Source organism: Passer domesticus, chromosome 4, assembly GCF_036417665.1.
Source record: "Passer domesticus isolate bPasDom1 chromosome 4, bPasDom1.hap1, whole genome shotgun sequence".
NCBI lineage: Eukaryota > Metazoa > Chordata > Aves > Passeriformes > Passeridae > Passer > Passer domesticus.
In genome coordinates this window covers 68646724-68662441 of record NC_087477.1, presented here as the reverse complement: position 1 = coordinate 68662441, position 15718 = coordinate 68646724, and the positions used below count along the sequence as shown (strand labels likewise).

At 37.6% G+C, this 15718-nt stretch overlaps 1 protein-coding gene and 1 long non-coding RNA gene across 14 annotated transcripts in view; one reads left to right on the top strand and one right to left on the bottom strand.

Annotated features, from left to right (window-relative positions):
* LDB2 (LIM domain binding 2) overlaps positions 1-15718 on the bottom strand; it is a 363575-nt gene that overhangs the window by 161771 nt on the left and 186086 nt on the right. The window lies entirely within an intron of this gene.
* On the top strand, positions 104-13979 carry LOC135300074 (uncharacterized). Of its 3 annotated transcripts, XR_010361953.1 has the most exons (6): positions 104-312; positions 485-594; positions 3548-3631; positions 9233-9296; positions 10015-10109; positions 12110-13979. It is a non-coding gene; the product is annotated as an uncharacterized LOC135300074 (long non-coding RNA). The 3 variants fall into 3 exon arrangements; XR_010361952.1 differs by lacking the exon at positions 10015-10109 and having other exon boundaries at positions 11844-13979; XR_010361954.1 differs by lacking the exons at positions 9233-9296; positions 10015-10109; positions 12110-13979 and adding an exon at positions 6015-6104.

Here is a 15718-nt window from a genome sequence, read left to right as displayed (position 1 = left end):
ATTCTTGCAGGTCATGTTCACATCAGGGCCTCTGACGTGCCTCCCTGTGTTTATGACATAGGGACCCTTTCAGAACTTCTCTGTCACCAACCTATAGGTAAAGGCAAGCTATGTACCATGTGCATCTTCTCCCAATAGAAGCTTCCAAAGGAAATTCCACAATAAATGTCACCGAATTTTACAGAGATAAAATATTTAAATCTTCATGGATTCATTCCAACTGGACTAATACAGGGGTGATTTGGGTCTGTGACTTGCATTTGAAACATAAGAAGTTATTCTGCAGGCTGAATAAATGATACTGGAAAGCAGGTAACAAAAATATTTCTCAGAGGAAGCCCCAGGTCCTGTCCCACTATTTACAGTCCTACCTTCCCTATGAACCAGCCAATATACTAGAATTTAAAAATAACCTTGCAATGTGAATTTGCACTGTCAAGTTGCTTAATTTTTTTCAGCTAAAATAATTTATGTTCAAACACAGGAGAGCCATTCTCAGCTGGGTTTGATTCCTTTCACCAGAAGAGATTCTGATTCTCAGACTGAGGAGAGAGAATTCAGGTTGTCTGCTCAAAGAAGGCAACTGCTGGACAGGTAATCAGAAATTTTATTTCTTTTTTTGTTGCTTTTTTTCTTCCCCTTTTGAAACAGATCAAATTTCATACGGAGAATCATGGAGAAACAATAAACATGGAAGCCTAGAATAGCATTTTTGCAGAAACAAGTTTCAGGATAGAATAACACTTTAATTTTTTCCAGGCTTCCCACAGTATTGCTGGCAAGCCTTGAAAGCTGTAGAAGAGCAAGCAAACAGATTCTAAATATCTACCATAGGCCAGATTGTATTCAGCCCTGCATGGGACTGCAAGAAGCGAGCCCAAGGGGAGAGAAAACAAAGAACCTCCTCCTGTGCTGAGGCATAAAACAGCAGGGAAACATGAGCACTGTCTCATGCAAAGATGAATCATGACATCAGTTTCTCCCAAAAAGGGCTGGGAAGGGTTCAGGAGTGACTGGCAGTTGTCCCTCCTTGGCAGTGGCCACCAGAGCTGTTCAAACATGAGAAAACATCTTTTCAAAGGACTGCTGCACTTCACCTGCCAAATTTCTTTACAACTCCTGAAAAGACCTCAGCCAAAATGCAGAGAGACATCTTTAAAAGGAAGCCCTTCCTCTTTTAAGCTGTGTCCAGCACAGGCTCCAGTATCAGTCAGCTTATGGAAGGGATGTCTGAATCCCAGGAAATAGGAAATTCCCAGGAACAAGCATATAATGTGTGGACTGACTATACACGCTAGGCTTCTAAGAGATTTTTGGTGGGTTTTTGTTTTTAGGGGTTTTTTTGGGTTTTTTATTTTACAAAGTATTTTATATCTGTGATCCTAGAAGCTGAGGAAATATTATTTCTAGAAGAAAAAAAACCCCAAACTTTTGAGTTGTTTAGAACACTAGCATCATGTACTTGGAAAGAAGTGAAATATTCTGTCCTTCCCTCTGTGCAAGGCACAAAATGAAGAATGGGTGGTTTGCTTTTATCAGACAACAGTTGAAGGTGAAACCAAAATATGCTTATTGCTTCCCCGTCTAGAAGACTGGTGTGGTTTTATACCTTATCCTTATTTCAGGCAAACATTTATGCAGCATTTTCAGGACTTCTGAATTCAGCTTCTCCACTAGCAGATTTACAAACTAACTAAAGCAATTGATACAGACTTTCTATTGATGACAAAGCACTGCTAGGTATTTAGCACACATGCTTTATCACTGCTCAGGTAAAACCACTAAATAATTGAAGCAAAGAAAATGGGTCAGGTTGGAGGGTGGGAATAAAACCCTCTTGCTGACCACCAAACAAATCCTTGCCTCTGAAATCCTCTCTCTTGCTTCTTCCCATTTGTTTGTTTGATCATTCAAACTTCTAACTTTGCTCCTAACCCAAATTTTCAACTACAGAGGACAGTTGACAGGATAAAATAATAAGGAATAATAAGAAAAAATAATTTCTTGAAGAGACCTCATGGTCATGCAGCAACACCATATTTTTTTTCACAGATTTCTTCCCCTGCACCTCCTCTGCAGGAAAATCTGATGAAGATGGGTGTAATCCGAAGACCTGCAAAATTTTTTCCTGCTTTTGAAAACAAACCATGTTCCATGTAATAACTTATCAATCTACTGTAATGAAAAAAGTTTCCTTTTTAATTTTAAGAGCACAAGACCCCTTTATTTTCAGCAGCATTAAAAATTAACCGTATTTTTACTAGTGTGCTTTTAAATTACAGAACTCTCTCTTTTAAAAATAAACTAACTGGAAATTAGTTCATCAGCCTCAAATGAAAATATACACAAAATTATTCAAACAGTAGAAATGACCCTTCTGCAATGATAAATAAACTAAAATTTGTAATACACTCTCTTAAATTATATTAATATTTAAAATGGCTAAAACATCAAAACACCATGGTAACACATTTTTATCCTGTACAGGTCACAAGTGTTTGGCTCTTGTTGATATGTTGTGATTTTAAAACACAGGTGCATAGGGTACATGGTAGCCTGTAACAAAAACACCACAAAGCAATCTTCCCCTCTCAGCTGAATATATGGAGTTTCATTCATATATACCAGCTGTAGATGCAGTAGCATGATCATTTGTTACAGCCAAAGAAATGCCAAAATTCTTATATGACATAAAAAACCATGCAGCCCTTACAATTTTAAAGCAGTATGCATTGATGCATCTTTCACAAACAAATAAACAAACAACTATTCTTGGCAACACAGAACTCTTGACAGTTTTTAGCTTACATCTCTCAGTGAATACTCCTTTCTTTCCCTTACACTGGCCTCTGGCACGTTTCAGATGAGGATATTTAATAGACCCCATCAGCTCATAGCACACAAGGCTCAGAATTGGTTGCCTGTACTGAATAGGCTGGGAAAGCTGCCTCAACAAATCTGTTCATGCTTAAGGTCTGGTCACTGCCAAGTGACGTGCTCAAGACAGCTGCCATTCCATCCTCTGCTGTTAGTTTAACTCCACATTCACAGCAGAAAGGACAAAAGATACACTCTACAACTATGCCAAAATGAGAAGCAAGACTGCTCTTAGGTCCAAAATTCAACCCTGCTGGTGCAGAGTTGCTGTCTAGTTTTCTCTGGCTCAAGAGATTTGGAAAAAAGAAAAAAAAGGGGGCCTGAATTTCATCAGTTCTCAGGAGTCTGAGAGACTTGAGAAAGATCAAGCTCACTTAGGGATCTTACTTCTATTAGTCATAGTAACAAATAGATGTGAGCAGACAAGAAAAAAAAAAAAAGACGTAAAATAATAATAGATGCAAGGTTGACAGTGGGGCAAAACTGATGAAATTGCTGGAGGATTCTGTCCTTATGCAGAGACCCAGTCATGCTGCCAAGGTCAGCTGGAGCTTGGGTTATCTGTTGCCCGAGGCTATTCTACCTTGTTTTTCATTCAGGGATCATTGTTCTTCAGTTGTTTATGTGGATTTTATTCCACCCTTTTCCTCATACTGTCTTCCCTTTTCAGCTTGCAGTCCCTGTGGCCACACCAGAACCCCTTCCTGGTCGTGCACCAAGAAACCCAGACTCCTCTAATGGGAAACAGCACTAGGTGAGAACAGTTTCCCTCTTTAAAAGAAGATAATGAGACAGAGAGAAGGTATTTAACAAATCCTTTGTGAAAAGTGACAAATTCACTAATTATTTTTAAGGATGGTTCATGTATCTAATGGAAGAGGGGATATTATTTAAATATCTTTATTATCATAAACAAGGTAGTTAAAGCAGAGTTTTTCCTGTATTTTAATGCCATTTACATTTATCCATACTTAAGAGATTCATCAGAGGGAACATGGTAAAGGAGAAATGATGGAGGGAGGAAAATAAAGGGGAGAAAGAAAGTCAGATAAAAGATGTACATTACATCATACACATAGCAGCATAACTGAGATTTTAGAGTGGAGGTTTTAGGTAAGATTTTTACAGTGAAATGTTTAATAGAGTTGGGCAGGGAAAGACCAAGAGACCTGAATCTCCATCATGAGTGTTACACTTAGCTTTTGCATCACTTAAAACCATTGCAACATAAGTCAAAGCTTTCTTATTCCTTCCTTTAGGGTCAGTATCTGTAGAAAACTTTACAGGAAGCACATTCAGTACACTGAAAAATTATACCAAGGGGCAGAACTGAACCCTGCCATTAGCAGTGCCAGCTCCCATTGACTGAAGAGGGAATTGGATTTGCTTCTATCAAAGCTGACTTTGGCAGAGGCAGTCCCATAAAGCCATGTATTAGGCTTCCTTATCTTTTCCTCTCTGTGGAATTTGAGATCTTTTTTAAGCTGCTGCATGACTTACATGCCCCTGAATGAAAGATACAGAACTAATTTAATATTTTGCCTAACTTGCAATTAATTTTTTTTATTTTTTGCGCAAGAAAGGGGCAAAATATTTAAATTAAAAAGAATAACAATTATTGTCATTAATGTAGCCATTATTTTCTGTTTAAGTTTTGTTTCAACTATATTTCTGTATCTTAGGGACATTTCCTTCTTTACTTTGGCTCTGAAAGTTTTTATGTCCTCCAGGACAATTAGAACTTTCTGATGAAATAAGTGATGTATAAAACATCAGGATAAAACTACTGCATACATTTGGAGGACAGTATGCATAGAAGGAATCCCTATAGGAATCTAAATAATCTGTTACTTAGACATGAAAGATAACCACCACTGGAAGCCTAAGGTGCCTAGATATTTAAAAGATTTCTTGACACTTGAAATCAGATAGGATCAGTTCAAAGTTCCTCAAACACTTCAGAAGAACCAACTAAAAAAATGGTTCCACTCTTCCTAAGTCATATACTTTCCATTATAAATATATGCATTGAACCTATTTTTATAATGCAATAAAATTTGTATAGCAGAATAAATACATAGCACAGCCTTTGGCAATGTGTTGTAGAAAATAATTTAGTGAAACAGAAACATCTGGCAATTTTTTATCAGCAGAAAAAAAACTTCTTTCTGTTTCAGAAAAAAACCCCACTTAATATGGTCTGTGTGAACACAAAGTTCACTCACTTTCAAAAAAAAAAACAAAAAAAACCCACAACAAAAAAAAAAAAAAAAAAAAAAAAAAGAAATTTCATTAAAAGATTTTAGAAGCATTTTTCAAACAGTTAACCTCATCAGAAATGGTTGTATGTCCTTTATATGGGATTTAAAAATTTCTTTGTGTGAACAGCATTAATCAAGGTCACTATTTGATTCAAGATCTGTCCCTACACCATGTCAGTTGTACAGCTTTGGGAAAAGATCTTTAAACCTCTGTAGAAAAGACTACATGGAAATAGCTGATAAACTGGTATTGATTTTCACATATCGCCCTTGTCAAAAGGATTTATTGATGTGTCAATGCATGTTGTGGCAAGGATCATAGCAGGATAGCTTTAAAGGATTTATGGTGAATCTACAGGCTTTAATACACTCTGTGGTAAATAACTAACAAGTACTGTGGGTATTGATTCTTGTCGTGTGGTCAATGGAATCTTTAGCCCACTAATTGTTCGTATTGACAAAAGGTTCATGATCTAAATGAGCAACAGAACATCACTCCTACCCAACACTGCTCCAAAGATGCTTTTCTTCACCATGTACCCCCACCAGGAACAATGCTTAAACACAGGAGTATTCATCAGGACTCTGCCTCACTAACTTCACTGGAGCCTGGTTCGTGTTAGATCCCTGCTCTCCCCCCTGCAGTGGTTCCATGCACCTTCAGCTAACTGTGGTTACAACTTTATTCTTCATTAAGTCTTCTAAGTGGGCATCTTACTCCAACTTCAGACACTTATATTCAGAACTATTAGTAGTTTATTATTTTCCACATTTTAAAATTTTAATATTTAAATATATGTGAGTAAAAAGACCAGAAAACTGTTTCATATCTGCAAAGAATTTTCTGAGGAAAATACTATTTTTTTGTTTCTATAGGTTTGTGTTCATTCTTGGCAGCTCAGTGTCTCAGCTGGGACTTTCAATTTTATTATCTACAAACAAAGAAATAAACAATTAAATAGTTGCAAAAATATTTATCAAATTTACTGCTAGTGTAAAATCAATACCCAGAACTAATATAGCTGGTAAAAATACTTATTAGCTAAACAATAAGTAAAATTTCCATTCAGACTTAAACAGAACTAGGCAAATACAGCATGTGCATACAGAGCATTATCAATTCATTCCATTAGCCTTGTGTCTTCCATTGAGTAATAAATACAGATTACAAGGTTTTTGAATGTCTGTTGGATCAGCCTGTGTCTCACAGAAAAAAAAATACAGTCATTAAAACTGCAACACTCCAAGACAAAACAAACAAAAAAAGTAGGCGAGCCCTAAAACTTGCTTTCTAAAGACCTGAAAACTGATTTGTACCCCTCTTCCTCCTCCACCACTTATAAAAAATATAACATTAAGTTTATCAGAGTTGGATTCATTTGTGCCAAAAATGGAAAAATAAATTAAAAACTGAAGATTCGAAAGAGCAAAAGTAGGATTTTTTCTCCTACAAACCAATCTGTAGGATTCGATATAGATTTCAAACTTAAGTTCAAATACTGATAGACAATTTTGAAATTTAACATTACCTTCTTTGTCTTTTTATTATTATTATTTATTTGAAGTTTTAATTGCCTTTGTGTCTTTCTACAGCAATGTTTGCAAGCCCATTTAAAAATTGCTTTTGCCTGAGCAGTGCAGATTATTATTGCCTTAAGGTTGCTTTGCTTTCCTAAAAGGGCAATTTGTGGCTTGTGGGGAGCAAGTTTGTGGTAAAACAGATGGATTTGGTGTCTAGCCTACTTTGAGGAGGGTTGACTTGAGATGGAATTCTCTTCACATCAGATCTATACTGGCCACTCATCAGCTTGATAGCTACAGAAAAATGTAAATATTCCTATGTAAATATTTACCAGTTCAAAGTTGGTTGCAGCCAACCTGATATTATTCATACATACATCAAATGTATGGGCAGAGAAACTGTTTCTAGCACATTGCAACAAATGCTAAATCAAGTAATTTTTAGTAAAATGCCTGAAAGTTAAATCTATAAATGTATTTAGTATTTGTGCTGTCTTGAGAACTTGAGACAGTCTATGTTACTGAACTCCCTTGGACCTTTTCTCCCAATAACTTTTAGGTAAAATGATGTGATTCAAAGCACAGTATACTGAATCCACAACAACTCAGGGAAAATGTGCTCATATGTTTAATCTTGACTGAATTAAAAAACTGTCTGATCCTAATTAATAACACCAGGGTATGTGTTTTTGTATATGCCTAAATGCCATTTACTTTAGCAGATATTAACAGCTCTGCTGTACAGGGATCCTTTCCTCAAACAGAACCTTCACTATAGGGTACCCACTGGCCTCATTTCCTTTTCCTATAATTTCTTACCATTATATTATAAAATTATCTTTTTGCCACATTCAGGTCACATGTCTTAGAAGCAGTGGATATGAATATAACATATAGCCTGAAAACCTTATATCTAGGGTAACAACATCAGCAAAAGGACAGAAAAGGAAGTTCTTAAATCTTTGCAGCATTTATTAATCCAAGGTGTCATTTCAAAGAGAAACTACCTTTTCAATCATAAACACTTAAGATACCGAGCAATGATTTAGTTATGAATAAATAAATTTTAACCTGTTCAGTCAAATTGTATTCTTTAATTTACATAATACCTTCATTAAGATCCAGCAATCCTTCTTACATCATAATACATCAGTAAAATAGGAAGTAATTAATAAAGTATACTGTGAAGGGTAATATAACCAATATGTCCTGGTTTACAGGGTTAGAAGGTATGACTAATTACTGGTATTGTTCTTTACAACCTCCTGATGAGATTAATAATAAAATACCACATGGGACTTCACCATCTACCGCTCAATTCAGTATTTAGCTGGCAATTTAGCTTCATCTGAACATAATCTTCAGCAGCTCCTTAGACAGCCAAATGTTAAAACTAAGCAATACAAGCATCCATTGCAGGCAGTGTTGTGCATGCTTTGCAAGAAGCAGGAAAAGGACTAGTTAAAAGTGCTGAAAAGGCAGCACAGAGCAAGGAGATAAGTATCCTGCATCTAAGATGTGGCATTCAAGCATGTAAAATGCAGTAAAAAAAAAAAAACAAAACAGTTCTCATAAGTTATTTGACAGGCAGAAGTGTAGTTGGAGAAGTCAGAATGATAGATGACCTTTTGCTGGGATTTCTGCTATTATATCATAGCTGTGTACAGTGGCCCACAAAACCCCTCATATTTTCCCAAAAGCACAAGCTAAATAACAAGGAAGTTGCAATAATTTATACTTAAAAGCAATGCAAAAGAAAAGGTTCTAATTAAGAAACTTTGGGGGGCTTTTTGATGCCCAGATTCTCAGCTAAGTGTGATAATTCACTCTTCAAATAAGTAATTTTCTTCTTCATCTTGTTCCACTCCATCAGAGCAACATCGAGTCCTATGGCACAGAATAGCAACAGGGCAGCTAAAAGGTGAAGATTAGTAATATAATGCTGATCAAGGGGAGCAAGGTTCAGAAAACAGGATTATACCTGGCAGATAACTAATGTGCCTGCTTCACTCCTGGCCAGAGATATCACAGCCAAAACCAACATAGGAAAGATGGGTTTATCCATCTCACTTTCACTTATCCAATTTCATTAATGTTCTGTAAATTTTAATATGTACAGTTGTAGAATATTTTAAAGACCAAGAAAGGGATTGAAGTGAGAGTATTTTGATAAAATGCAGTTGGCAATGATGCATATGGTGTTTGCCGGGGACATTGCCTGGGCTGATGACAGAGAAGACACTGAAGCTCCACCATGAGATATTTTATGTTTTCAGTAACTATCAGCACTGTCACTAAAGGCTGATCTGCAAGTGTCTCCTGTGTCCAATTATCACTACCCATTTTGGTAAATGACAAGCTATCAGGACAAATCTGTCTTCCAGACTCCTTCTGGGTATTTAAACATAGCACATTTCCCTGTTACAAGCTAAATCTGTGGGCATAAGCTCTATAAATGCAGTTTACCAAATTTATGGCAAGACTGCCTTTCTTCTTTTGAAGAAACCAAAACCTTTTTATGGTTTGAGTACAGTTTCTCTCTTTTCTTTTTTTTTTTTTTTTTTAATATGGAGATGGTTTGATTCTTTCTATACCACATCAAGTCAGAGAATGAAAGGAGGACTTCAGAGAAAACAGGTAAATCAATCCACTTTCAAAGTGACTGTAATTTGCAGCAATAAGTAGGATTCTACTAAATATGCATGTCTACCTAAATATTCAATTTCCCTGCAAATCAGCCCAAGGTGATAACCCAGTCTCTTCAAACTACACTGTACACCATTCTTTGCTGGCACAATTTGGGCTCAGCTTCAGACTAGTTTCTTTGGGCAGGACTGTGAGCTATTTCTTAGGTCTAATAAAAGAATTTAAAATAAAAGATTTCCCAAAGAATCCCCAAATCTGGATGCTTTAATGCTGTCTCCACTGGACAACTGGACAGAGAGGCTTTTCCTCTACCATACCAGAGATTTTTCCTCATTGCCCACTACTACTCCTACATGGGAGAAGAGGAAAATAGTAATATAAGATTTACCTTCTTAAAAGCTTCCCTGCTGATGACAAATACCTGTTTTTAAACATTCCCAATGTTACAATCTTAACTGTAATCTGTAATGCATTCATAATTAGAGGTGCCCTTAAAGATGTGTGTGAAATTCAAGAGTGCAATTAATCTTACTCCAGCCACTGGGACTGCCCTGAGGTGGCTTCCAAGAGCTGTAAGGCTGGTTCCAGGAGCACTCTCATTGCTGCTTTCTGCAGTGGCCATGCTGGGGGAGAGATGGGGCAAAGGAAGGAATTTCTGTACAAGCCTGACTGCTCTCAGTTACGTGCTCCTCTGTCATCCAACCAACAGTGCACAGAAGACAAGCAGCACCCTAGAAAAAAAAGGAGCCCCCATCTGTGTCCTCAGGCAAGCCTTCTCTATAAACAGCGAGGCAGGCATCTCAGGTACCTTCTCATGCTCCTCAAAAGCAGCAAGGAACAAATAATTTCAAACTTAGACTTCAGTCACATGTCCGCTGTGTAACTACAGTCGAGAGACTCCAGTCAAAGGCACAGCTCTAGGCAGCATTACCACAAGGAAAAGCTGCAAATTTAGCTACCAAAAAATTACTTAGGAGGCCACAGAATATCCCCTAAAGGTCATAAAAGTAGTTGAAAGCCTTTAATCCCCAGAACCTCTGGGGTACAAGGTTCTGTACCATTCCTGCTTTACTATCCAAGCAGATTGCACTGTTTATTTTTCTTGAAGTACATTTCCAACTGTTTTCAACTTAAAAATATTTTCCAAAACCCTCTGGCCCTGCCAGGAGCAAACGTTTTGGTGCCTGTCAGGATTGGGGCTCAGTGCTCAGCTCCTCTCACTTTCTGGTACTTCCCCTGTGAAATGGGGAGTTACTGCTTCTTCCCAGCCCTGTTAACCTTGTTTATTTAGATGGAAAACTTGTTGGGAGAGAAACTGTCTCTCACCATATGTATGTAGACTACTCCAAACAATAAGGCCTTTGCCTCTCCAGGCACTATCAGCATTTAAGTAAGTAAGCCAAGTGATGATAATTCTTAGAGAAAAATGCAGGAAAAATAACCTAAAAATCACCAGAATTGACATAAAACTCTCCAGCAGATGGGGGCCTAGCACTCCCTGAGGGCCCTGCTTATGCGAAGACCAGTTACTTGTAAACATTTATAAATTCTGGCAAATATGTACAGACTTCCACAGAAGCAATTGCATTCCCCTTCTCTTCCATCAGAGGCAGCTGGTGCTGTCTGGAATACACCCCATCTTCAACTACATCCACATATATGTCTGTAAAATGAGTTCTGTAAAATGTATGTGCTGAAGTGTTGAGGGCAAGGAAAATCTCCCATGAAAAGATGGTTCTAAGAATCATTATTTTTGATTAGAGTATCACCCATGCAAGACACACAAAGCTATGCTGTTGTCTTACTCAAGTTACATTAGATCTCCCAGCCAAGTTACATGGTTCATTTACAAGTAGGTGCATTTTATCCTAAAGTTTGCTTGACAAAATAATGAAAATCTGTTTTCCAAAATACAAAATGACAAGTTATAATGTCCTCTCAAGTGTTTCAAGTCATAAGTAATTTATATTTATAAAATATAGTGGCTATTGAATACTGTAATAAAGTAAGAAAAATCAGACTCAAATTAACAGACTGCAATAAAATCAAATAGCAAATATAATCCTGTCAGGGTACAAAATTAAGATGTTATAGGAAGATAATTACTAAAATTATCTTTATTGATAGCAGTAATCACTAAACAAAATCAGTACTTTAACTCGCATATGGCAACTATACTAGCAAAAAGGACACCCAACAATGTTGCAATACACAAAAGCCAAAATCTAACTGGGATGAGAAGCCTGGCTCCCATCTGCTGCTCTGAATGGCTCCTGACCTGACAGAAACCTGTGGCAATGAGGTTTTCATTAGGGAACAAGCACTGAATAACTACCTGAATAAATATGACTTACCTGTAATGGCATATTTCTCGAGAATACAGAAAGAATACAGTGAATACAGACGGTGCACAAAAGTCACCACACCGAGAACAAAAACTCTGCCTTCCTGTATTTGGGGATACACATAATAAGGACAGTGGAAAAAAGCAACCAAGTATTTACCTTGAACTGCCTAGTGGTGTCTGCCTGTCTGCAGGATTTGAATGCCTGTCCCACGGCTCCCAGGAAAGCCCTCAGCAGTTTGCAGGCTGCACCACTGAAGCTGGACTGGCAGCCCCTTGGCTGCAGAGCCGCTCTCAGGATGGAGCACCTCCCGACCAAGCACACCAGCAGCTCAGCCCTTTCTGGCACAGTCAAAAACAAACGTTCCAGCACCCCTCTGATTTTCATTCACCAGACCCTGCACAACTCACAACAATCCATCAGAACAACAGGTTCTTATTTCCATGTTTGCTTTCCCAGTGCTTGCAGTGCACTGAAGGCTGATGAAGATTTCCCAAAGCATCAACTGCGATCTGAAGAGAAGCACCTTGATTAGAGAGGCACTGAAGAGCAGCTACAGAGTCATACAGCTCTGTCACTCTAAAGAGTGAGGCCTGGTAGCTGTTATCTCTTTTCCCACCAAGATGAAGAGGAAACTCGCTTGGTATTTCTAAAGTACAGTTTTGCTTAATTATGCTGTCTGATCACTTTAAAGCCCTATTTGCACACAAACATGGTACAAATTAACTGTAGGAGAACAAGCTAACTGATAAGGGTGACTATGCAGATAGGTTTGAATCCCTTTCAAGACAGAAGTTATTTACATCTGTTTTGAACCATTGGAAGCATCTGAAGCTGCGCTGTATCCTTGCCTCCTGTCTGGATGAAACCTGGATGGTCCCAATTTCAGGTTTTGCATGACACTCCACTGCACCTCAGACTGCTCAGAGAACAGCCATGCCGTTCCAGAGAAAATAGCTCCCTCAAAGCCAGGGAGAGCACCTAGTGGTGTCCTGCTTTGTGCCCAGATCAGTCCAGTGGGACCTCCCTAGTGAAAAGGAGCCAGTGCAGCTGTAAATGAAGTGTGCTAAAATTTCCATTAACTCTTGGGTGTTACTCAACCTGCCCAGGTAATGAGCTGACTGAGAGGAAAGGCAGCAGGGGAGGGTGAGGAAGAGGAGGCAAACAACCACAGCCCCCAAGGTACTGTTGGTACCAGGGGATGCTGCTTTCCTGGAAAAGATGAAGCATGTGAAAACTTGAGGTGAGAGTAACTAGTAGGCCTGGGGGAGAGCACAGGTAGGAAGGACAGTGTAAGAAGCAAGGGAACAGCTATGAAGGCAGGACTAGCCAGAGCAGGGAACACTGCCAGGAATCATGCTGATTACTTATTTTTAAGCAGTCTATGGTTCACAGTTACAAGCTGTGCTTCTACAGACAGGCAGTGATGGCTATTGGAAAGTTTGTACTTCAGATATGCAAAAAGCTGAATCGTTGAATGGATTAATCTATAAGTTACAGAATTTGTTTTCTGTGTAATAGTTCTCTCCTGCACACTAGAATCTATTTCTTCTGATGCAGGTGATTCCTAGTTTGCTTTTCTGGGCTACAAATATGGACAGCTTAGGGTCCAGAGAAGCTCACTCTCTCCCTTCCCCCCACCTTCACTCTTATTCCAAGTCAAGCCAGTGTAAGGGATTTTACAAAAAGAGGCAGTTATAACGGAGTCAATATCACATTACATTTACATTTTAAGGAGTTTTAGGAGAGGTATACATGAGTATTGTTCATCTCAGCTTGTTCTATTTAGGGAGGCTTAGAATAACATTGCAAATGACATGTCTACTCCGATAAAACACTAGAGGGCTTGGATGCCATCTTGCACTTCGGCAGAACAGTAAATACAAAGAGCCTTACTATGGGAATATGAATATTCACTAGCAACAGAGAGAGGTGAATTGTTATGCAAGTGGCAATATCTACTGCATACACTGAAATTCCTCTTGCTTCACTCTACTGCACAATGTTCCTCTGCTTTTAGATGGATGTATCTGAATATATTTTGTGCCGTTAGCATTTTTATAAAATCTGACATGAACTGATCTAGTTTAAAAAAACCCCAAACAACTGAATACCACATTATTTGTAACACATTACATTAATCAGCTCGTTAGAAACAGCTCAGAGAAGACATGTTCCTCTACAAGCTTAAATACTATTTTCTGCAGAAAGTAATAGATGAGTTAAACACAAATAGGAAAGCTTAGTGAGGTGTAAAGTCTCACATTAGAACTTCAAGTGATGTAATTTTAAACTGACCTAATACTATCTTAAGTCTGATTATTCGAAAATCTCAATCATAATATTTGTTGAAGTATCTTATAATATTAAAGATCAGAAAATGGGTTAGAAATTCTCTGAAATGTGTAAGGGAGGGCCAAGGTCCATATTCATCTTCAGCTTTGATACTCAGCACAGCTATTACCAAGTCCCTAGGAAGAACTGCAATAAAATAGCAGTAAAACCCTCTAGTAGATCTGCTGGATAAGTGTCCACAAAAGACATTACTTCATCACTTGGACGTAGTAGGAAAGCCAAGTTTGGAGTCAGCCTATAACCATTGGATGGACTTTACAAACAAATAAACCACTGAGAATGGCTAATGGAAGACAATAGTCTGGACAGAGGAAGTAACGCAGGAAAAAACCCCAATCCATTACTAAAACACATTATATTATTAACTGTTACCACATAGTATGACAAGGCAAATAAGGAATAATTTAACTGAAGCATTTAGCCATTTCTCCTGCTTGCAACTGTCTGCAAATAGGCTCCTATTATTATTATTATTACTATTACTCTTCAGAGTTGCTCAATGAACAGTGTATTGAACACATCTCAGCATATAATGTTTGCAACTGTTCACAGGGCATATTCCTTAGATAATTTGTTAGATGCAGTCCAACATTTGCACTGTAGAACAGTCTGTGTAAAGCACAGAATAAAGTTTATGTTCCCTGACTAGCTAATATAAGCTTATAAACAATTTTTACCTGCAACCCACTGCAAAATTTTTTTTTAAATTTACTCTTGGCTCTATCTTAAACAATAGCATTTTCCAAACCTTCTCTTCATCAATTCCTTGGCAACAGAATTTTTCATTGAAATCATCACAATGTCTAGAGTTGAAAGAAAAAAAAGCCTGCAGGTGCATTGTGATGGACTTTGGTCTCTTTACATTTAAATCTGGAAAAAAGATAAGCCCCAAGTAAAGGCTTCAAGTGTCTTTTTGTTGTGTTAAGACATGGCAAGGAAAAACACTTGCATAAGTGCATCCAGCCCCAAAAGCCACTTATGTGCCATGTTCTGCACATGGTAGCAGAGCATTCAGAAGTGAGGCAGATAATATTCTACAGAGATGCATTAGAATTCTTCTCAATTTAAATTTCTCAAGACCTCCAATACAGCAATAAAGCTCACTCCAGTAATTTTACCCTTCTGAATAGGCTGAACATTAACTAAATCAGAATCAAACCTCTGTGTGAATCTTAGAAAATAAATAAAATTTAAAAAAAACTAAACCAAAGCCTCTATGAAGGAACAACTTCCAATAACGATCATAACTTTTCTGTTATTCTTTCCCAAAACTATGACTCAAATTCAGGGAAAATTAATGTTTGAATTTTAATTAATTAAATTACTGTGGTTTTCACCTGTTTCTTCATTATGACAGGTACCACAGTCACTATAAAGCAACTGTCATTTGATTGAAAGTTACTGCAATATACTGAGATATATCAATACAGAATACTTAAATTTGATTAGTTTTGTTAATTCACTTTGTCTGATGTTTTAAATAATGGATAATTGTATTTCTTAAAACTTCCAGCCCATTTTTACTGAAATATTACTGTTTCAATGAAAAATGCAAACATTTATTTTAAACCTGAATTCTGACTTGGAGAATGATATTGATAGGAAAATATCACTGTTTGTCACAGTCCATGGATAGTCAGTGGAGGATAGGGAAGTCTTTGCCATTGGTATTTGGTCCTGTGTAGACCTTTTTCCACAATCCCTGACACTAAC